The following is an 18,833-nucleotide window of genomic DNA, read 5'->3' as shown; positions in this document are numbered from 1 at the left end:
TATCTGTATTTCGTCTAATTTTTGGCTTCAGTCATGCATTTTTAATCAGCTATGCTAGCTTAATTTGTGGCACAGTGACCATGTACGCCTATACTAGCACACTGCGTGCACTCTCCGTGCATATGCGCAGTAGTCTGCACTACTAGGCTACATGACACAGTGAATGTGTGAACTTTCAAGGTGTGTTTTTGATTGGTTTTTGCAAAGTGAGTGACATACTTGATAATGTCAGCTCGCACATTGTTAAAACAACAATTAAGATATTATCGTAGACGATGCATATCGCAAACCCGTAAAATATATATAAATATATATATATATACACACACACATACATACATACATACATACATACATACATACATATATATACACACATACATACACACACACAAAATATATATATATTTGTTCTGTCAACAAACAGGTTTTTTTCACTAAGTGTTCTTATCGTGTTTAGGTATAGTGGCTGTTTTCTTTTTTGTAAATTCGGTGAAGGTTGGTCATCATTAGTAAGCCTAACTGACTTAAAAATGAAATTAGTCATGTTTGCTTGCATCTATTTTTTTTTTTTAACAACATTAGTTTGTTTGCCCGTGTTAATGTAGTAACCTAGTCTGTTATATGACAGACTCGATGTTAGAGCCATTTTCTCTTATCAAAGAACTTCCAAACAATTGAGTTACCCTTTTCTGCTGTCGCCGTCCTTCCTCTTGTTTACCAAGAACTCTAACTGAAAACTGAGAGCGTGCAAGATCTAGCATCATGCGATTAATGAGTACTCGACATTAATGTAGAAACTCGAGAATTGATGTAACTGCTCGAGAACTCGAATGCTCAAGTACTCTGTTCAACCCCTAATATGTATATATTATATATATTTATAATGTTATTGAATGGAAGCTCAGTGTTGTTTATTTGAGTCATGGCGGAGGTACTCTAAAGCTGCTGTTGACTATTAACTGTTAAGTCCATGAAGACTACATGTCAGTGTTCTAGATTTTATTTGTTAATGGTCATACTTAGGGTTTTTTTTTGTAGTAAGAATGTATGCTGAGTAGGAGTTCTGTTTTTTTTTGGTTTTTTTTTAACCATGTTGTCAAATTAGATATCGCAAATTGTGGATTTTCACTGGTGTTGGTATTGACTATCAAATTCTGATGTCTTCTCTTCGCTAATAGTGACTGACAGTGTTGCAGAATTGGACTGAGGATTGATAGAAACAATATACTGGACGGTTGTAGTGGAAGCATTTTATATTGGCCTTTCCAACGTAGCACTGTGCGTTATGACCAAAATCTCATATCCCGATATGGGTCATTTCATATCTAGTTAACGAGACATATCATGATATAGCACATTTTCTGTAAATTCAATGAATAAATAGTTCATACATGTCCATTCATTAATCCCTCTGACAGCAGTCTAAAATGCATCTTGCATTTATCCCGTCACAATCATTACCACACTTCATTATGCAGGATGCTTTGCAGAACACATGTCGCCTGGCAATGGTTTTAATTCCTTTACCACAACCAACAAGCTTACTTGCATTACTGCTTGCTGGGAAAAAAGCAAAACAAAAAACAAGCAAACACGCCATTTGGGTTTCAAATTGGTTAATTTCTATGGATAAACTGAGCTCTAAATACCATTTGTGGCAAGTTAGGGGTTTGTTTGGTAGCAGACAGCTAACTTAAAACGGGATTTAGCCTACTTTGACTTTACTTGGACTTTTGTCTTGACTGGTCAGAGTTCTTCTCCTGTTTGGAATTACCCTGTTCTGTGTCACGTTCACTCTCCTCCATGTTTTCTTTTGTTGCCTTCATGCAAATTTCCTGAATACATCCGTGCTGTGTGGAAGACCGCAAAGCGTCATCCAAATGACGAAAAACGCTGTAAACAGTGTGATTTGTGACACAACAAAATTCACGATAAGCATAATAAGAAGCGATAGGCTAGTCGTTTTTCTGTCGTCACACAATATATATCGTCGTACGGCACAGCCCTGTTCCAACGAGCTAAAATATTTTTTTTCGCTTTTTACCTTAGTGGTGGCCTTCCCCTTCAATGACTTATATTACTTCACTTTTTCCCATACCAGTTCTATCACCTTTCAGGCCTGAAAGTTAAATAAGCATATGCCCAACATGTTCCAGAAACACTCTGCTGTGCATGCTAATCTTCAGAACCATTAATTCAAGCTGAGATTTCTCTCAGTTTCTCCCACTGATTACTGCTTCAGTCAACTCTGAAATCCATTTAATGTAATGCTTCTTATCAGTGTGTATTCGTTTTTCCATACTTGTCTTAAGGACACAATTGCTATAATATTTCAAAGGTCATTCGGCTGAGTATACTGTGAAATAACCCCAACAATAACTCTTCGATGAGGGATGCAAACAGGAAACCCAGTCAAGATTAAAATATGGACTGAGCTTTGCAAGATAATGGTATAAACAAATGTATTGCAAACTGTCAAACTTGTATTTTGCAACACATCTGTTTGCTTTAGCTAGAGAGAGTCAGTTGATTTCCAGTAGTACTAAATGGAGAGAATGATTGACAACAATGTTCATAAACCCATTTCCCATTGCAACAGTGTTGTTGTTTAAAGTTAAGGCATTAGGGATTGCCTGGAGACTGCTCTTTGGCCTCTTTCCATTGCACTTGTCAGTATTTTTGCATGAATTTGGGCTTTCATTGATTACGCCATGAGACAGCCTCAGACATGCTGATCACTCAGCTCCTCTACCGTGTGAGATCTAAATGAATCATTACCTATTGGGAAACAATCCTGCTGATTTAAAAATAGGAACATTGTGTATTACTTAATTTCATAAAATAGGAACACTGCTACTCTCAGCACGGAACGTTTCGCAGAGATGGAAATGTATCTATCCACATACCCCCGCCCCACTCCACATTATAGCATCAGCTATTGATATTTACATTGCTGTTATTGGCAGTGAGTCATTTTAAGTTTCAGGCTAAAGGTATCTTAAGAGGTATCAATAAAACTTGTTGTCATGGTGATGACATCATTACATTGTGAAATTTGCTTTGGAGATCATGTGACATATATGCAGAACAGAGCCAGGAGGAAAAGCAAGGTTTTTTTTTTTTCTTTTTCCAAAGAAATGGTTACCTTGACAACAGTAGAATGTTGAGTGTTTGGAGTGTGTTTGAGCTCAGCATGGCTGTGCTGAACAAACAGCACTGACAACTGTGTGAGGAGTGGTGCAGATTTTCAAGTCAGACAATTTTTCCTTTTCTCTTTCTTCCCTTTATTTGTACCTCATTCTTTGTACCTCTCATTTTTAAGTCATCTTTTTTTTTTTTTTTTGCATCCCCTTTTTGGATGTCTCATACACTTTTTTGTTCCTCCTCTTACATTCTCACTGCTATCACGGTTTCTCTTCTTTTCTTTTTGGCAGAATCACAAAAGTGTAGGCAGCGCTGAACTGTATGAACAGGCCAGATGGACTCTTGGGCTCCCATTGAGCCTCACAGACCCTTTGTCCATGCCCATTCTCCACTACCTGGCCTCAGCTCATTCTGACCGTGTCCCAGTCCCTGTCTGGCCTGTCTGCACACACAGCTCCTATCTGTCGACACATGTCCCAGCACATCCAGCCTAAGCCACAACACGGCAGTGTGATTGATATTGGTGGTTTAGTTAGAGAAGTAAATTTCGTTGTGGTGAGAGTTTGGTGAGCAGGAACATGCAGATGCTGGGGATAGAAATGTTCAGCTTATGCGGGGTTGTTTCTCGTTCCCTGCAATCTTTCTGTCGTGGAATGTCACTAAGCGAGTGAGTTGAAGAGCTCTACACTGCAGAAGGGTGTGTCTGAAGCACAGTAACTCCTGACTTCATCCTTCGCCTGTGCTGGAGGTAAAGAGGCTTGATGCGGTCCCTGCAGAAGCCAGCGTGATCAATAATGTAGATGTTTTTGAAGAGGAGCGGTGAGCTGCACTGCTCTTTTCTCACGTGTGCGTACACACACACACACACACACACGCACACACGTACGCACGCACCCTCCCTCTCCCTCAGAGGAGGCAGTGTTGGGTTCCTCTCCAGTGTGGAGGACAGATAGGATGGCTGAATTTAATTTGCCTCGGTGAGATATTACAATAAGCAAACTGCTGCTGCTGATACTTGATGCTTGAAATATAACAGGCTAGACTCTGGTTTCTGTCATATTGAGTTGCTGCTGTTCAAAGCAGCTAGTTATTATAGAGTCTTTCAAAAGTAGATGTACTGAGAGTGAAAAATAGACCTTCCTTACTTGCATAGACCTTCACCTTCATTCTTCATTAATTTCAGCGTGTGGCTGTGATATCCACTCCGGTTTCTCTCGATAGTTTTAGGTGGTTTTGGTCCTGCGCATCCGATTCAGCCGGCTTTGTGCGTGACTATCTGAACAAGAGCATACATTACTCTGCTGAGAAGTTGGTTGGAGAGTGTTTTGGCTGCTGTGGCCCCAGTCAGATGTGTTTGGAGATATGGGAGCCAGAGAGCAGTCTGACTGGAGAAGTGCTCAGCGGGCCTGGACACAGGGCAGGAGGAGGGGTGGTTTCAGAGGCCTGATTTTTCAGATAAATGGAGCTGACTGGATTGTGAAAATGGTAGCACTTCCTGTAATCCGATGCCCTGGGGATCTTTAGAGAGAGAGAGGAGGGGAAACAGAAAAGAGACAGGATAAAGGATGGCGGTGCCCTCAGGCTAGCGTTAGAGCACCCGTCTCTTCCTTAATCCCACAATACTCGGTGCCCCATTTAGGCCCGCATGTTCACAAAAGCCATGGGTCGAGACACATACGCATAGGGGCAGGCTGCATTGAAAAACCATGAAAGTCCAACCTCTTTTTTAAAAATATCTCTCTGAGAATCCACCCCCAGCTATCTCATTAGTACCAAAACAGGCCTCTGAATACATGGACCACGTTACTGTTGCTTTGACTTGTTCTCTCTCAGTTTCAGTGGCTGCATCTTCTTTTTTTCTCTGTGGCTTCAACAGAGGATGAGAGCAGTACATGTTAGATGCATGATGTGGTTCTGCAGTGCTGCAAATGTTGTCTGATGTGCCACCGATATGCTCTGTCTTTGAAGATGTAATTGTCGGTGGCCAGTCGATGTGGCTTTGAGTTCAGGAAACACACTCATTTCAGAAAGTTTGTCTTTAAGGAATAAACTTTGACAGCTGCCATTTTATGTAAGCTGGTTACTTGTTTCTTGACAGTAGTTTCCTAGCTCCAGAGATGCTGTTTCAAATCTGTCTCATACGTACAGCCATTTTTACCATAGTCTGTGACATTATAGCCAAGATCACCCCAAAATGCCGTGAAGGATATGTAGATTTGAAAATGCTTGATGAATTGGATTCTCCCTGTGTGGGTATTTGGAGAGCATATTTGAAAGAAGAGCGGCCAGGTTTGGAGAGGCTCTGAGCAGAGCTTTGAAGGCCTCTCAGATATATGTCCTGGCCTGCACACCATGTGCTAGTGCTCAGCTCTCTCCCCCAAATGGTCTACTTCACTTCTCCAAGCTCTGATGTCGAAATACTCCTGATCTAATTTATGAGGGGAGATTTGGAAAAATGGCTCCATGCCTTTTCCTTCTTTTCTGCAGGGGCAAAAACAGAACTGGCCTTAAGTGCTCCAGAACAGGATGGAGGTTGGGTTGAGTGGAAAAGAGGAGGCAGGAAGGAGGGCCATGAGTTTTTCTTTAATGGCTACAACATAACTCATGGCTCCTACTGCTTTTAACCAAATATGTCTTGAGGAGCATTGCTGTCATGACTAAAACTGGGGATCATTTGTATATTGTTACATGTGATTCTGTATTTAGGTGAGAGGGAAGGCATTTATACTTGTTTGCTTGCTCAAACCACGTGTTTTTTGTTCACCTGTCAGGTTCTCTGACAAGCACACAGAGTGAAATTCTTTTCTGTGGAGTGTCGCAAAGTAAAGTGATTCAAGTGTGGGACCCCAAGTCTTTAACCAAAGAACTAAAACTATTATCAAAACTATTATGTGTATCCAACATAATCACCCTGACATTTCGAGATATTTACTTTGACTACCATAGTGTGTGGTTTAGGCAGTTTGATGTGCTAGACTCCCTGTCACAGTATGGTTAGTTGAGGCAGGCTGGTCCACATTGGCACCACTGCTATCCTTTGCTTGTGCAGAGTTCTGAGAGCATCCTATTTTGACTGCAAAATAAGCAGGTCTTTGATAGGCATTTTAAAGAGCATGAGTTTTCCTCCTCTGGCACAGAGTTTCCCTTTTAAGGTCATCAGACCACGCTCCCTGTGTAGGGAGGAAGAAATGGAAAGACAGAGTTCTTTACCAAATCTGATATGGAGGAAGGCAAGGATGTATAAGTAATCACCACACGCTAATACCACCACAGACAAGCCCAGCAGGCTTTTCTCCTGTTTATTGTGATTGTGCACAAGTTTTTGATAGATGACTTACTTGTTTAATATGATTACAGAAGCAACCCAAATATACCAAGGTGGGCACATCCAAATGCAGTGGTCCTTGTGTTTTTCTAGTTATCAGATCACTCTGTATCTGTTGATGTATGCTGGCCGCTGCATTGGGGTCTGTTTTCTGTGTGGTCGGGGCATTTTCTCGGTAAGATTACAGGCCTCTTTTCAAGCTCCATTAAGAGGGAGTGCTCTCCATTCTGGATTAGTCCAATCTGGTCGATTCCTGCTGGGAGAACCCACAGGGTTCTGATCCTCCCAGACACGCCATACCAATGAGGCCTGGCCTTAATCTGGTCCCCCCTTTCCTCCCCCTTTTAGACCTATAGTGAGGACTTTCTTAACCTTAGCCAAGGTGCTGTGCAGTTTTAGGAAAGAAATGGCTTTTGTAATAGAGAAGACAGATCATTTGTTTTTGCTCCTGATGTCATAGCTGATCTGCTCCAGTCTTATTTAAAAGAATTAAAAGAACCAAAGTAGCAATTGACAGCTGGTATACATTGAAATATTTCTTGCATATTGTATCTCGAGTTAAAATGTTGCTTAATGCCTTTCACAAGTCATGTGTATTTAGAAAAGTATCTTAGAGCCTTTATTATGTTTCTTTCTCTTTCGGCCATCAAAAAACTGAACCCTAGATGTGTGTATCAGGTGTTTGTGCCTTGTGCCTTGCGCCTTGAGTGCCCATCATGTTGCATGAGAACTGTTGTCATGGTCTGCTGAGAGAATGTGGGGGTGGGTGACAGTGACACAGGAATGTAGCCAGTGTGTCCCATCTGAAGGCCACTCACAAGCTCTCCCAACTGTTCCCCGAAATCCTGATAAACCCCTGACCCCAAAGTGGAGACCAGGGTGCCAGTCTGCTGCGTTGGGGCTGAAACATGAGGGGGTTATATGAACAAATAGGCCTGAGTTCTGACCGTAGGAAGGCTGTAACGTCTTATCATGCCTCTCCTTCCTGTTTCTCAATGGTTGGCTTGCCCTTACCTGGCAGTGCTACTACGGATGGGAATAGGAGAGTACAGTAAGCTGAACCTGAGTGAGAAAGATGATTCCTCACGCCAGATCACGTTAGGAATGTGAAACTCCAGCATTCAGGAAACTAATCTCTCTATTTGTCTTTTGGTTTTGCAGGATCCCTCACATCACTGCTGCAGCCCTCTATTTTTAGCTGGATTTTAACCTGTCCCCTCTGAAGACAACCATGGAATCGGTAAATATCAGTCTTTTTTCTTCATGTAGCTCATATGACTAACTTGTTTGCTTGTGTTGTATCTGCTACTTCCTCTTTTGCTGATAAAACATGCAAAAGAATCAGTGGGTATGGAACAAAGGACTTTGGGCTCATATCTTTGCTAAAATATCCCCACAGATATTTTTCCCACTTTTTAATTTTTTACTGTTTTCTTTTAAAATAGGTTTGGCGTACTTGAAACTTGAATCAGTTGTAATTGATATTCTTAAAATAGCATTGCTGTAGTCATTCTGAAAATGAAATGGCAGATGAAGCGTATGCTGGCTTGGTGTGTGAGAGTGACTGCAATTTGTGTTAATAAGTTTGAGTAGACTGGGGCTCTGCTAGTACCAACAGGCATTTCTAAAGCTGTGATCTAAGGTCTGGAATGTGTGTTTTAACAGCAGGGCTTAGAGCATGCCCAGGCCCTGCCTTCCTGTCCTTTTGTTGAGGGTTTTTCTGTGTTTGAGCCGGTGTGCATTTGTGTGTGGGCTGTGTGTGTATGTGTATGTCTGTCAGTCACTGAGAGACTGTTTGTGTGGAGCTGATTTGGAAAGTGGGTCACAGCTTCCAGAGAGCTCTCTCTCTCTGCCTCTCTCTCTCTCTCTCTCTCTAATGAAGAGACCCTCTCCAGTGTGTGGCTCATGTGACTATGTTCCTTCATCAGTAAGCAGTGGCAGCCCACGCCTCTGTAGAGACGACTATCTTTTCCCCATGGCACATGCAGACTGTGAATGTTGGCCTCTTCAGCAGCCTTCAGGAGTAGCTTTTTTCCCTCTACAGTCCTACTTTCAACTCTACTCCTCCTTTCATTTCTCCCAGAATGGAAGAGGCTCCCTAACCAAAGGAATGTGTATTATCAGATCAGTGTGTATTCTACAGATCATTCATTTTTGGATTGTGTCACATTGGCTTATGATACGTCAATAGAGGAAATGTTCCAGGGTATGATAAAAAACAAAACTCACCTGTCATTTTCAATTTTGCCACCCACTTAACCGTTTCTTTACTGTGTTGATCTGCTCTAAAACTAAAGTTCCTTTGAAGCCCTAGCAATTCAGCAGCTAGTTGAAAGGCCTCATGATGTAGATGTCTGGTGTTTCTATAGCTATACGCTATGTATGTATGTACAAGCAGATACTCAGTTCGTAGCATAGCTGTAGCCAGTTTTTCAACATAAAATGGTGAGTTGATGCCTGTTAAGTCACCTGGTCTTACATTTCATTTGGTTGGTTAATTTCTTCCTTGGTAATTAGCGTATTTCATTTGTTCATAAACTTAAGATATCCAGTGTCTTATGATGTCCACTTACCATTGTGTCATTATGCATAATGGTTTATTAACATTTTGTTTTGAAAGTGGGGATGAACCGAGAGGGTCTCAATCCCTGTCTCTCAGTAGGCAAGCAGGTGCAAGCCGTTTCCCTGTCCCTTTTCCCCAGCCCAGCCTCTCTTTTTCTCAGCCTTTTGTCCCTCTGTAAATCTCCCTGAGGAGCTGGGCAGCAACGGGCGCTCGTGGTGTTTACTTCTGAAATCAGACCATATCTGCTTACCGTCAGTGGAAACCAAGGAGACTGATCACAAAGCTCATTATGCCGACAGTGCCCTGTATGTTTTTCTCCTGGTTCCCCTCCCACCCCTCAGCTCCATCTCATGTGATGCCTGTCACATGGTTTCCAGGCACCCAGTACTGTAAATCAGAATCAGGTTTTATTTTTAACCACTCTAAGTCCTCACCGTTCATGGTTAGCAGTTGCGGCTAGAGGTGCCTACTCCTCTCTTCTGCTCCTTCTCTCTCCTTGAAGCCTCCACATGGCGTGGAGTTGGGCTTATATTATTTACAGCATTATCTGCAAGGAGGGACCATGTGGCTGTGTTGGATAGGGTGCAGATGAAGGGTGTAGCCCCTCTCCTGTGATCATTCTCCCTGCACGGCTTTTCCTTCTGCTCATTACAAGCATGTTTTTTCTCTGCCTCTCTCTACTCTGTTTCCAGTGCAGGCGCTCCTCCTCAATGGGATTAGTCTGCAGCACTCCGAATAGGGAAGTGGGCCCTGCCAGTCATGTTACATAACTCTCATAGCTGGTCTTGAGACAACTATAGGGGTTTTGTTCCTCAGTCTCCCCCTTACTTAGGCTCCTCTCCTGACAGGCCACATGGTAATTCTCTATTGAAAGAGTCTGTGTGCTCCAAACAGGACCGGCTCTGTGGTGAGAGAGGAGAAAAACTTGTATCTTTAGCCCGTAAAATTGCTTTTCACTCATATCTTTTGCAGTGGAATGTTCACCTAAAGAGGACGGGTGAAAAGAGCGGGAAAACACCACAAACTTCCTTGTGAAAGAATTGTAGAAAAAAGTTGTCATCTTTTTTCCCCATTTTGTCTTGAATAACAGTAACACTGAAAGTGAACTGTATATTAAGGCAGTGCCCAACCAAATGGTTCTTTGTTTCTTGGCCCATCCGCATCTTTTTAAGGTACCGGTAGTTACATTACATGCTTGTCAGTTCTGTTACTTATACCAACTAAAATGAATGGTAAAGGAGTACTGTGTACTGCACAGTTAAGGTGAAGTGCACCACTGAGTCGAGGTAACATGGAGGCTGTGCAGGAAGTACATTTTGATGTTCAGCTGTCTGTTCAAGTTACTCTGTTCCAATTCATTGAAGCTGTGCACTAGAGAAGTTTCAGCCTGTAAAGTGTAATCCAGAGGAGCTGTGTAACTGTTCCATTCTGTCTTAGTAGCATCTTTTGTACCTCCTGAGAAAGAGCTGCTTTGGTACCATGGTTTATAGGAACACTTTCAACAACCCAAATCTTGTAGCAAAGCCATACCTTTATGTTATCTTTCATTACATGAAAGTGAAGCTCCCTAGAGGGAGGTTTGGTTGTGATTCTTTGCTAGGTTGAGCTTGTGACTTGCCTTAATGGCTGGAAATTGACATTGAAGTCCATGAGTCAGGGAGGTATGTAAAGAAATGGTGGAAGACTTGTGAACAAGGTCTGCCTTTGACTTCCCAACATTCCTCAAAACATGAGTTGACTCAATGGTTAACACTTCGCCGTTGACAGTTGCTGAAGTTTGACAGTGTATTAGGCCTTAGAGAGAAACGTGTAAGTGGGACAAACATGAGGCTAAATACTATGTGTTTTAAAGAAAATCACGTGCAAAGCAATTCAAGATGAGATTGCCTGACTGAGGCAGGACAAAGACTAAATCGGCACCCTGAATCTCAGGGCTTTGAGGGCTGGTCTAAGCCAGCCAAAGAAAAGATGCATTTGACATGAAAGGGATGTTATGCTTGTTGAAAAAGAATTTTCTGTCAAGAGAACAGGGCATGTTTTCGTGCTGCTAAAGTTGTTTTTGGCCTTATCCTACTGACAGGCCAGTGTTTGTCCCCTCTTCAGTTGACTCCCAGAGAGAGAGATTCAAATAAACTCAAAAACACTGGCCATGATGATAAATGTTCTCCGCCTCTAAAGTCTTGAAAGGTCAGAGAATTTGTACACAACGTCTGAGCATTGAGGAGCTGGCAGGACATAAGGAGCAAAGAAGACAAAGTTGTTTTGAGATGTTTGCAGAAGTTCTCATCAGAGTCGTGGCCATGTGCAGTCAGAGATTCTGTATTCATTCTAAATTTGGTGTTCACTGAAGCTTTTACACAGAGTGGAGAATGCTTTACCTCTGAGTCTACACTCACTTCTCTCCTAGTTAACACTGAATAAGATCTTGTTTTGCTGGTCTACACACGGTGTGTCTGTGCCTTGTAAGCACTGTTCAACTGTTTAGTGTCATCCCTACACAAACTTGTTTGCCTTGCCAGGGCTGTTCCACAGACGGTTGTTTAGGTACTTCCCCCAAGGGTAAGAGGAGCAGTACATGGCTGCCTAAGACATCTCATTATGGGTCCTGCCAAATGTACCTCCCTCACTTCTTCACAGGGAATCAAATGTTTCTTCATCAGACTTGGTTGGTCAGTGAAGCACTAAACGCAATGGAACAAATTCGTTTTTTTGTTCTCATCTGACATAAAAGGGGCCCTCCCACAGTGTGGTGGCTGCCATGATTTCTGTGTGCTGGTATGGCTCATATAGCACTGTGGCATGGTGATTAAAGAACACAGCGAGTTTTGGTGACACATTGTATTGTTTTTCATAGACACCCTTTCAGCTCAATTTCCAAGCCATAATTGGATTCTTTGTAAATGTAATTTGTTTTATCTTTTCTATGACAAGAGACTGGAATTCTTCTGCCTTTGCTGACATTTGGAGAATTATTGTGGGATTGTAGTGCTTCATATAGCAGACCACGCTCTAGCCATTTGTGTTTTCTTGGAACAAGGTGTGTGTCATGTATGTAATAAGACTCAGAGCAGATAAATGAACTCCTCTCTCTTCTGTTTCTTCCCTCCCCCCACCTTTTATCTCTACATGGTGGCCCAGTAATCCTACAGGAGGGCTTGGGCAAGGTATGTGGTTTTTGCAGCATATTCAGTGTGGATTTATGGATGAAATCCCTTTTAAAACAGTAATGCATTGCACTCATTTCAGCTCAAAAGCATGCAATGTTAGATTTACACACCAGGGCGTTCATGTCATCCTTCACATGAGAGTAAGACTGTTTCACCAATCTAGTCTTTGTTATTTGAAGAAAACAGAACAAAATCAGTTAAGTGAGGAGGGAAAAAAGGTCTGACAATTGGGAGTCCACAGCCTTTTTGGAAAGAATTTCTAAGTAGGCTAATTTCTAAAAATGCTGCAATGTCAGTTTGGATTTTAAAGGGCTTGTGTTGAACAAAGCACAGCCATATGTAAAATACATAAAGCTGTGGCAGCTTTGAGTAGTAGTCTCTCCTCAGATGTATTCCATTACGTCTAGCAAAAGCACCTGGTGCAATAAGAGGAATCAAATTAAGCATGAGAGGCTGATGCATGCAGCAGTCCTGCTACCAAACAAAACCACCAGGGACAAAGAAAGTCGTGATGGCCACGTTGTCAGCATCCATTATGTCAGCAAACATTTGTTGTGGATGAAATTCACTGAAATGTTTTTTTTGTTTTTAGCCAAAGATACGGTCCCTTGTTCTCATTCATTTTATGTATTTGTATCATATGGCTGTCTACTTTTAAAACTTTTATTTCATGAATATTGAAGTGCCGTTGTGTGTTTGTTTTAACAAGCATTATCTCAGTGTCCAGCTGATCTTTTGAACTGGTTAAGAGGTTGAAGAGAGGAAGAAACTGGGGATGTGTCTAAAATATAGATATATTAGGCTATATGGCCCAGCCCTACAAGGCAGCTTAGCTTTTTCCTCAGCATTCTTCTCACTACTTTGCGCTGTATGTGCTAATGGATGTTTCCATTTCACTGATGTAACTGTGGAGAGGAGAGGGAGTAGGAGAGGACAGAGGCAGACAAATGCACACTCCGCTCTGTTTTCTAGTTGATTTTTCTTTGTCCACCCCCCTTCTTCTCATTCCAGAGTGACTCTGTGTTTTTTTCCCCTGGCGTCCTCTTGTACCTCCCTCTCTCTCTCTCTCTCTCTCTCTCTCTCTCTCTCTGGCCCAGTTTGGCTCATGATGACTTTGCTGTTTGTATGTGAGGTTGCGTTTATCTTAGACCAGGATTTGAAGACATAGACAGCCAGAGGTCCCAAGACCAGACCCCTAATACTGAGACAGAAACCTGAAAGTTTCAACCCATAAAAATGTTGTCCCTTGTAGTGGCCACATTTTAGACAAGAAAACACACGTGTCTTCTACTTACTGCATGGGCTTTATCTATGAGCTTATCAGAGAATCCTTCAGCAGAAGAGCCTGTTTTAGGGAGCTGGTTATTAAAATTTGAATGAGTAGAGTGCTTAGTTCCCCATCTCAAATTTCTGACCATAATGGCTGGCATAATAGCCCCAATTCGGAGTGTTTATGTCAGAGGGGTTTTGGTTTCAGGAAACGGTGCAGTTAACATTTTTTCCAGTAATCTGAAATCCCATGAAAGGCCAGGGAGCCATGTTCACCAGGTTTGTAACATGAGGGCCTAGCCCACCAGCAACCCGAACCCATCCTGACGGCTTTGGCTTGGCCCTTAGCCACTCCGCCAGTCAGAGCACTGTGACCTTGGTATCAAGTGTCCTTTGCCTGGTAGCAAGCCAATAGCACTCCTGGGATGGTTTGTCCTTGTTCGCGACCCCTCTGTGTGTCCGCATACTATTCGCTCTCCTCATTAGAGATGGTGACCTTTGCTTGCTGTGATAATTCAATGTGAAAACAAGAAATTGAGTTAGGGCAGGGCTGCTTATTTCCCATGTCCTCTTGCCTGTTGCGTAAATTGTTGAACGTGTTATTAAGGCGCACATTGCTCTCAGCACTCTACCCCCTGCTACTCTCTCCTTTACTGATGACCCAGCCACTTGTACAACTGTTCCATTTCAATCAAAGCTCACGTCACCACACACTGACCTATTGGAGCTTCATTTTATGGAATATATGTCTCTTATTTTCGCTTTGTATGTGTGTGTATGGGGAGGATACTTGTATGGTATTTTTTTGGCATTCTGAATAGAACTAACAATTCCAAATGTTGCTGTTCAATTCATTGTCTCAGGAGTAATTGCATTTAACAATATAATTATCTCTTTCGGTCAAATTTTAAAAAATATTTATTTTTTTAATTATTTTTCACACAAATTACAAGTTTTGAATGAATACCAGGATGCATTTTTTGGTTATTTCACTGTTATGTGACCCAGATAATGTAATAACACAAGTACACAGCCTATGAAAAGCTGAACTCAGTTGGGCTTGCAGACTCCCCACATTTTGACAGGACCAGTGGGACAGCGTCAAGCGTTTTTTTTTTTTTTTGTTTGTTTTGTTTTTTTTTTAATCAAAACTAATTGAAAACTCCAGTGAAAAGCAAACGTTTATCAGTTTAGTGTTACGTTGTGGGCATTTCTTAAAGGTACAACACCGCTTCTCATGAAACTGCCCAATTCTGTTTGGATTTGTAATGTTCAAAACTGTAAGTCAATGCGGGCGATGCATCCTCACGCTACATGGTGCATGTGAGCATTGGATACATGTAAACAAAAATGTGACCATGCTTTGACCCATCTCATTAGGGGAAAAAAAAAGCTTTAACTGTGTTTCAACAAAGAAACCACCGTCACGTCAAAAAATCGTGGTTAGACAATTATGGAATAATTGTTACAAGCCCAATTCTGAAAGTTGATATGACTTGGTACTGATAATTTTGAGTTCTCAGAAACCACTTGAATGTTCTGGACTCTTAAGATCTCTGTGGCTGTTTGTTTATTGCACAGACTCACTGATGAAATTTGGCTGGTACTGTAGTGCGTGGCTAATATATTACGTGCCACAAAGTCTGCCTCATCTTTCTTTAAGCTCACAAGGCCAGTAGTAAGATATTTCACAGCACATGGTCCCAAACCACTATTTGGACTTTTTGTATCTCATACCACTGATCTCTTCCTTTTCATTCTTGTGGATGGAAGAGGCTGTGGGGTCAGCGTAAACACCTTAAGGTTTTTTGTTTGTTCCTATCTCAGAGACCATCAAGCAATGCCTCCTCTATTGTGGCTTCACATTCGTTTGCAGTGTAGCTCAAGGAATAAAGGCGGGTATTGTGGCATCACTGAATGTTTTGAAGCCATTCTTATCTAAAAGCATTCTAAAAGCAGGTGCGTACGAACGTCGGTGGAACATTAGCTTTTCCTAGTGCGACACTGCAGAGCATTGGCTTTTGTTGTGTTATTCTGTAGAGGGCTTTGCTTAGCCGCACACACAGGGTTAACATCAGCCTCGTCTCTCCGGATCCAGGTGTTTCTCCATCACTTGGCTCCAAAGGACAACAGTCACTTCATGTGGACCCTCTCTGTCTGTGCCCCTACCTTCCTCCTGGCTTTGATTCTCTCCAGCTGGCCGGCTGGAATCAACTCAGAATCTGCCTGGGCTTGTGTGTATGGAGGAGAACTCATGCTCAGAATTATAATTGCTCCTGTATGTGAAGACGTGTGTTTTGTCGTCTTACTCTGCTTTTCTCGGCTGTTTTTCTTTCCTCTTGAAGATTGCAAACACTTAAAAATAAGTGAAACTGTCTGTGAATCAGCTTTGTTGTACTGCGTTGCTGATTTCAAAAGGATACATGGTGTTTACAGCCCCCCACCCCCGTCCTTTTATACTTTAAATTAGAAATGTAGCTCTAAGCACATATACGCAGTCATTCTTCTGGAGAACTGCTCTTCTACAGGATTATCAGTCTAGGACAACTCTGTCTGAATAGCTAACCACCAGCTTTTTGAGAAATTCAATCATGAGTTGCAAACCTTTGGTGACAAAACAGGGATCAACACAACAGAACTGTGCAATACCTGACCACAGCTTTACAAGCCTTGGTAGCACTTCCAAAGAGATGGCACCCCAGCTTCTGCGTACAACAGAAACAGGAACCCTTTTACCGATGAGGTCATTTCTTAAAGGAAAATTTGTGAGAGAAACAGTGCTAAGTTTACACACAAGCATTTTATGAACGTCTGTTTACTTGATCTAATGTAAGTGTATAGCATTATAGCATGTGCTTATGGGTTTTAGCTAACTGAGTGTCACACATCAGAATGAGTGGGAGCCAGTAAAGCCAAGTTTGATTTTAGTGTGCAATAACCGCTGATGACACAGAAAGTAGCCGTACTAAAAACAGTAGTGTAAATATGATATTCATTTGCATAGGGCAGGTCCTCAGGATACCACAGAAATAGGAGGCAGGAAGCATTTATGAACAAGTGATTTACACATGCATTGCACCTTCTTAGCATTAATCTTTGTTCAGTTGTAATAGCAAGCCATTTAAAAATAGTTCCTGAATTCCAATGTACAGGAATAGGCATGAAAAAGGAAAACATTTTAGACAGTCTCTGTTATGTCCCTTTTCTTTGTATGATGCTGTGGCATTCCACAGCTTCAGTAGAAGTCCATTCTTCCTCGCATCAGTGAGAGCCTGTGAGAGACGGAGATAAACATGTTAAATGTGGTGGTAGGTCAGGTGCAGAGTGGGAGAGAAAGAGGAGTTAAAAAACAGCCACAGTACTGCTCTATGTGTCCGTTCTCTCTGCCTGAGCCAAGTGGGGGCCAGCAGCCAGCCAGGAGAACAGACGAGATGGCAGATGGGGCCTCCTCAGACTTAACCCTTCCCACGCCATGCAGGCCCCCATCTGTCCAGCCAAACTATCTTCCTCCTCCTCCTCCTCCTCCCTACTCTCTCTCTCTCTCTCTCTCTCTCTCTCTCTCTCTCTCAAACTGACCCAAGTCATCGTGAGCACCAAGGCAGACTGTGGCTCATTGGAGACTTGTGGAGGTCTCCGATGAGCCATGGGCCGTCAGGGGGACATATGGCTGCCTCCACAAAGGGGAAGTCCAGCATGATCTCCTGCTCCGTGGCATGCACCTTCCCTTCCTCTCAGTGCAGCAACATCTCACTGATACCACGTAACTCCTTGTTTTTTGGGGGTTTTTTGTCTTTGGTCATGACATATCTTGCTGTAACAACCAGCAGTAAAACGTTTTATTCAGGTGGACATTGTGACCATGGTCAAAGTCTGTTTTTAACTACAAACACATACACCTCTGTGCACAAATAGCAGTAGGACATAGGCAGACCAAGGACTGGTATGCACCCGTGAGTGTCGTCAAGGCATCTTTAGTCCTCTTTAAACATTTGTAGTGTGTGCTCAACCTCCAGTGTCCAAATTCTGTCTTCCTTTGAGAGCATTTTACTAGATCCCTTGTTAAACACCAATCAATTCTTGCCAAGCAAACTTTATGGATAGTCCTCCTCTCCCTTTTGACTGGAGCTCTTAAAATAGAAGCCCCGAAGGGAGGATCGATAGAGAGTCACGGTAATTGATGAGGGGAGAGGCAGACCCTATGGTGACCTGCGTGTGGGTGGGTTAGTGGGTCTCTGTGGGTTGGTCATGGTTGGATGGAGATAGGTAGCCTCGGTGATGTTACTTTGTGACTCTCCTTTGAAATTTATAGACCTTACAGAGACTGCTCCAGTTGTGTGGACTTAGATGTGGAAATCCTCATTGTTTTAATATATTAATATCTCTTTTTTTCTTTTTTGCCTCTCCTTTCATGTGTCCTCCTCCATTCCTGTTCATAACATCCCTTTCTGACCAATACTGAATAGAGCAAGAACCACATACACTTTCTCTTGTATGCTTACCCTTACATCCTTCCAAGGACTGAACATTCCCTGGCTTTGTCTATGCTCAACTACGTGTTATGTTATCTAGACTTGGTCTGGAAACAATGGCAGACAGCTTTCCTATTTTCACCCTAGGCTCTGTCACCTCTGAGGGCCAGAAGGGCAGAAGTGAGCCCAGAGAAAGGGCTAAATTAGACGGGTGTCAGGAAGGAGTCGTTTCTGGTCTCTTTCAGCCCGTCCCTTTTGTGTAACACTGAGGCTTTTGGGGACTATGAAAGGGAGCTCTGTGCATTATAGGCTCTGGAGCCTGACCTTTGTCCTGAAAGGAGATCCAGGGGTTTGGCCAGTGTCACGTTCCTTACCCCTCCCTTTTTCGCCCTGTTCATTGCTTTGCTCTGGGGGTGGGGTAGTGCTCTGCATTATGCCATTGTACTGCTCTCCTTTTTAAATTTCACTCCTGCAGCCACGCAGGACAACAAAGTAGCGTTTTCTGTGACCTCTGGCTGAGTCAAATGACCTCTCTGTGATGGCCAGAGAAGCTAAATGTCCTCCCACCATCACTGTTGTTGTAAAGGGGAACGGAGGGCAGCTCTGGCTGCACTCATTATAGGAGCAGATGAAATGCTAGCTGCTGCTACTCTGCCACTGATAACACATGGTATGACTGATGAGGTGCAACACTCGGAGCACGGAAAGGACTGGACTGGCCTTCAGTTATTTGCGCGAAAACTTCACAATTGCCACAGCCTTTTCTCTTTGTACGGTTTGCTTTCCCCATTAACCTGTCTGCCTTCATTCAGGATAGCTAGCTAGACTCCACCAGAGATTCTCTTGGATAGTGCTGGTTTATCACTGTCTACTGTTTGCCTTGGAATTGAGAG

The 18,833-nt window shown here is 42.6% G+C and overlaps 1 protein-coding gene across 1 annotated transcript in view; it reads left to right on the top strand.

The window, feature by feature from the left end:
- The window catches only part of ankrd11 (ankyrin repeat domain 11), an 83,974-nt gene that overhangs the window by 12,233 nt on the left and 52,908 nt on the right, over window positions 1–18,833 (top strand). Inside the window, exon 2 of the mRNA XM_030792034.1 lies at window positions 7,634–7,712. The gene's annotated coding sequence lies outside the window, so the exon portion shown is untranslated. The remainder of the gene's footprint in view (window positions 1–7,633; window positions 7,713–18,833) is intronic.

This window comes from Chanos chanos, chromosome 2 (assembly GCF_902362185.1).
Source record: "Chanos chanos chromosome 2, fChaCha1.1, whole genome shotgun sequence".
NCBI lineage: Eukaryota > Metazoa > Chordata > Actinopteri > Gonorynchiformes > Chanidae > Chanos > Chanos chanos.
Note: the sequence above shows the minus strand (reverse complement) of the source record. Positions and strands in the feature narration are given on the sequence as shown.